Below are 5764 nucleotides of genomic sequence, written 5' to 3' on the forward strand. Positions count from 1 at the left end.
CTCAAGCGATGAGCCCGGCGAGAGGGAGCAGGAGCAGAGACAGGCTGGCTGGGAGGGAAGAGGTCCTCATCGGAGGCGGTGAGTTGGAGATCCATGGGGAGCGAGCAAATGCTGGCAGGTGAGTGCGTCAAATCGAATGCTACGAATTTTTCGTCACGAGAGGTAGTTGGTTAGGGGAGGTATTTATAGGACGGTTGATTGATATGGGGTGGAGTTAGAACGTAGAGTTCGGGCGTGGTCCTTCTCCCAAACTTTTGTTATTACATAACATCATATACAGTAGAACATAACAAGGAATTCTCATATTTAACTAAGTAAGTTCCGTCAGCAGCTCACCTGCTTTACCAATTTACCAAACCAGGTGTAGATATGATGAGAAATAACTCTATTAAACTCAGATGAGGAGGAGAGATTAGGAGATGTTTTATTAAGGAGAACATGGCTTTAAAAGCACTGCTATATGTAAACGTTTTTAGTGTTTTACTGAGCTAATAAACACTTACTGCACAGATAACAAGTTTTTTCTTTACTGAAATCCCCACAGGTCCCTTAAAACGTTTGCACAGTACTGTATGTTTCGTTCAGAAATATGTTGTTCATAACAGAAATATTTTTAATGTAATAAATTAAATTGTGCAATTTATGCTTTCAAATGAGCTTTTTTTATACCATATCAGCTTCTGGAGACCCATATCACACAGGGAACCTCGACACTGCTCCCTCTCCCTGTATTCTCCTCTCCCTGTACTCTCCTCTCCCTGTATTCTCCTCTCCCTGTACTCTCCTCTCCCTGTACTCTCCTCTCCCTGTATTCTCCTCGCCCTGTATCCTCCTCGTAAATGTACGCATTTCGTAAATGTACGCATTTTTTCCCATGGAAAATGAATGGGGAGAATTTTGAAAGCCTGTGTACGTCACAATTTTAGAGATATGTAGACGAAAATCGGACGGCCTATAGAACTTATCGAGCTCTTTCCAAAAATATCCGACGTACTGTTTTCGTACAATTGTCATACAATGTTTCCCCATAGAAATGAATGGGGGGCCCAAAGTTCTATCTCGCACACCAGCAGCTCTGCGCACGGAACCCTTTCTCTCCCCTGCTCTACAGTACTGTGTGTGTATGGAGGAGCTGCTGTATGGAGCAGCTATCGGTCAAAAGTTTGGACACCCCGGCACCCCAGCCAGTGCTCCAGTACTGTTAGTGTATGGAGGAGCTATTGGATAAACCAGCTGTCGGTCAAAGGTTTGGACACCCCGCATGGCCAGAGCAACCTAGCGTCCATACCAACGCAATTATGCAATTATGTTATTTAGCAACCACCTAGCAATCACTTAACACTAGAGCAACACCTTAGCAACCACATTAGCAATCACCTAGCAACTGCAATTATGCAAATATGTTATTTAGCAACCACCTAGCAATCACTTAATACTAGAGCAACACCTTAGCAACCACATTAGCAATCACCTAGCAACTGCTTAGCAACACCATAGCAACCACCCCAGATACCATAGCAACACCTTAGCAACCACCTAGCAACACCTTAGCAACAACCTAGCAACCGCTAGCAACATCTTAGCAGCCACCACGGATACCATAGCAACGCCTTAGCAACCACCTAGCAACAGCTTAGCAACACCTTAGCAACCTCCACGGATACCATAGCAACGTCTTAGCAACCACCTAGCAACGCCTAAGCAACCACCTAGCAACTGCTTAGCTACACCATAGCAACCACCCCGGATACCATAGCAATGCCTTAGCAACCACCTAGCAACGCCTTAGCAACCACCTAGCAACTTCTTAGCAACACCTTAGCAACCACCACGGATACCATAGCAACGCCTTAGCAACCACCTAGCAACACCTTAGAAACCACCTAGCAACGCCTTAGCAACATCATAGCAACCACCACAGATACCATAGCAACGCCTTAGCAACCACCTAGCAACACCTTAGCAACCACTTAGCAACTGCTTGGCAACACCCACCTAGCAACGCCTTAGCAACATCATAGCAACCACCAAGGATACAATAGCAACTGCTTAGCAACCACCTAGCAACTGCTTAGCAACCACCTAGCAACTGCTTAGCAACATCATAGCAACCACCACGGATACCATAGCAACGCCTTAGCAACCACCTAGCAACACCTTAGCAACCACCTAGCAACTTCTTAGCAACACCTTAGCAACCACCACGGATACCATAGCAACGCCTTAGCAACCACCTAGCAACACCTTAGAAACCACCTAGCAACTGCTTAGCAACACCTTAGCAACCACCACGGATACCATAGCAACGCCTTAGCAACCACCCAGCAACACCTAACAAGACCTTACAAAGTCCTAACGAGACCTAACAGAGTCCTAACGAGACCCAGCAAAGTCCTAACAACTCCTCACAAAGTCCTAACAACTCCTAACAGCTTCTAATTAAGTCCTAACAAATTCTACCAGAATCCTAACAGCTCCTAACAACAGCAGGGGCAAAAGAGCCAATCACATGCTTCGAAACAGTGGTCGCTCCCAGGGGCAAAGGAACCAATCAAGATTGAGTGTTTTGCCTGCGAGGTGCAGGTGAAACAGGCAATACAGCTCATCTTCAGGTACCATTATTGACCGGCGACGAGCTTCTCCTGTCATTAAGAAGTTAGTAGAAGTTTTTAAAATGAATGAAATATCTAAATGAGACGCTTCTGCAGTGGAGAACGTTGAATGTGTTTTGTGAAGTTTGATAGGACGATCACAAGGATAACGCTGAATAATGTGTTGTTAATGTTCTATACTGAACACTTTAAGTAACTTGTTCACGTTTTTCTGTGTCTTGTCATGTCGTGTCTGTGTCCATAAAAAACTAGAACAGAGATTTTTCAGTTTTGTTACAGTAATCAATCAGATAACATTAGGTAAATGTTGTAACTAGTGAAACGGGTGATACCGTTTATCAGGTGGGCTACGTCTATTTATCTGTGGCAAATTTCTCTTATCATTACAAGTCATTCTTACAAGTAAAACTTACTAAAATTAATGAAATCACTAAGTGAAAGTTATGAAAAATTATGTGGTGTGTTTGTAAACACTTCTGCTTTGGCATAGGCTACATTGAATGTGTTTCGTGAAGTTTGACGTTACGTTTCTTTTGTTGCTGGTAATATCGTCATTTGTCTAAATTGAGCATGTATTACTACGTATTCATATTAATACTCATAATTATTTATAGCAAATCTGTACACACTCAAACGGTGCTTTTGAATATGATCACTAAGGTATGTTGAGGCTGCCTAGGTTGTGGTGTGTAGACTTCAGCGTAGCCGGAGGGCTTCAAATAACGGCGTTCGGTTGCCATGACTATGATTCCAGAAAAAATGAGAAAAATATAGTAAAATACTGTATGATAGTTTCCCCAGCTCCAGCTCACACTGAAGGCTGGTTCACCTGTCAGGCACCCCTGGCACACTCCCATGTTTGGTCCTCCACCCACTCACCACCCTCAGCATCCTCATTAGAAAATTTGCAATGAAAAAAAAAAAAAAAAGAAAAATTTGCTGTTGCAAAGAAAAAAAATGTTGTTGCAACTATTTGCATAAAAACTTTGGATAGTTGCTGTTGCAACTATTTGAAAAACAAAAACAAGCAAACAACAAAAACACAACTCTCATGGTGTAATAGTAACATGTCCATCCATTGGGTGGGAGATTCCAGGTGCAAATCCTGGCAAGAGTGTGCATACAAATACACAGCAAACAACACACTAATACACAATAAATAGTGTATATCCATAATTGGCTGATTGAGAAAAAATACTGTTGGGCTAGTACATTAAAAGACATGGTGGTGGGATAGAAAAAAGCCAGTAATGAGGAAAAAAGCCAGTAAAAGGTCATGAGGGCAGCAGGTAAAAAAGGTAAGATGCAGAGTGGGAGCTGTCCTTTACTGAGGCCCTGCACAGGCAGCAAGAGGTGTAAATATGTGTCAGGGGAGAGGAGAGGGCCGCCTTGACCACTTTTTGGAGCATCTTGTTGGTCAAAACAATAAATCACTCAAAAACAGCAATTATTTTACATAATAAAAGCTGAGATTCTGTCCTAATGTCAATCATTTTCCTTTTTTTCCCTTTCTCTTCTTCCCTCTTTCCTCATTTTTTTTCTTTCCCCCTTCAAGCTGGCCCTTTTGCCCCTTTTTAAACAGAGTGGTTAAGGCGATGGACTAGAAATCCATTGTGCTCTGCACGCATGGGTTCGAATCCCACCCTCGTCGAACGTTAGCTGGCAGGACAGTTAACGTGCATGGCTCCGTAGCTCAGTGGATAGAGCGCTGGTCTGCAAAACCAGAGGTTTGAGTTCGATCTTCACTGGAGCCTCAGATAGCTAGCTTGAGGTAAACCTGCATGGCTCCATAGCCCAAAGTCCTAACAGTGCCTAATTAAGTTAACAAATTCTACCAGAATCCTAACTACTCCTAACAACAGCTGGGCAAAAGCCTCCACCTGTCTCTCCTTCTTATTTATAATTTTAGTATTTCATTTTTTATATGTACACAATGGAAAATGTGAAGAGATTCAGTGAAGATATTTGTCTATAATCCCAAATACACTGATTAAGCATAACCTCCTTCTTCAAACAAACACACAGACCTCTAGTCTCTGCTCCTTCATCTCCACCTGTCTCTCCTTCTCTACCTCCTCCAGCTTCTCCTCCTGTACCTCCTTCACATCGATTTGGCGCCCCTTCTAGTGCAGCGCCCCTATGCATCGCATACGCTGCATACCCCCTTTTTGTGCCACTGAGTACTGCTTCGATTAAAATTAAGTTCATCCATTTAAAAGTGTGCTGGGAGCAAAGAAGAACAGAATCTGCCACTAAAGGTTCCTGGCTTTTGCCTTCTGGTATGACTTAGGAACAAAATTTGTAGCAACAGTTTGTAGAAAATTACATCTATGAAGATTAGAAAATGTATTGCTAGTTCAGCCTGAAAATTAAAGGACAACTCTCGTGTGAAATGGACCTGGGTTGTAGTGAAACTTGAAAACAAGGATGAATTTTGTCAAATAGCCTACCTTTGTTCATCCCCAGTATAGTAAAATACAATCCCTTTTAGCTGATGCTCCCAACAGGCTTACAATGGTAGTGATAGGGCCATAGCATTGCACATGCAAAGAAATTACAGTTTTTACACTATTAACAATCTCAAAGTAGCTCCACATTTCATTTTTAGAATTCTGAGGGCCCTGCTATTAAAACAAGTCACTGAGAACTTTGAAAGTGCACAGATAGTTTAAAAAGAAAAAAAAAACACTGTTTATATACACTGTACCTTCAGATATTTCTTCAGACACTGCCATCTTGAAATTATGTCAGGATAAGTCAACTGATGAGCACACTATCCAAACTACTCCTTCATGCGCATCAGATGACCTTTCCCAGGGAGAACAGAGGTGGGCTATTCGACAAAAGTTTGTACTTGTTATCATGTTTCACTACAACCCAAGTCCATTTTACAACATATTTCTGCTCAAAAAATAAATATTCTAACTAAAATAATTGTATTTTATATACTATATTATATTACTTCATTATTTAACATTGTGTTTCAGAGTGTAAACATCATAATAAATGAACAAAAAATGGTACCACTAAAGAGTTTGTGTTCATTCAAACAGAAATAATGTGACACGCCTAAATAGTCAACTTACCACAGGGTTGTATTTGAAGTGAAGAACTTAAAAGAACCTTTCAGTGGAAGTAAATTGTAAATAAGT

The 5764-nt window shown here is 41.6% G+C and overlaps 1 non-coding gene across 1 annotated transcript; it reads left to right on the forward strand.

Annotated features, from left to right (window-relative positions):
- The first annotated feature begins 4294 nt into the window (after positions 1–4294).
- trnac-gca (transfer RNA cysteine (anticodon GCA)) lies at positions 4295–4366 on the forward strand. Its single transcript has one exon. It is a non-coding gene; the product is annotated as a tRNA-Cys (tRNA).
- The last annotated feature ends 1398 nt before the right edge of the window (positions 4367–5764 follow it).

Source organism: Astyanax mexicanus, chromosome 1 (genome assembly GCF_023375975.1).
Source record: "Astyanax mexicanus isolate ESR-SI-001 chromosome 1, AstMex3_surface, whole genome shotgun sequence".
Classification (NCBI taxonomy): domain Eukaryota; kingdom Metazoa; phylum Chordata; class Actinopteri; order Characiformes; family Acestrorhamphidae; genus Astyanax; species Astyanax mexicanus.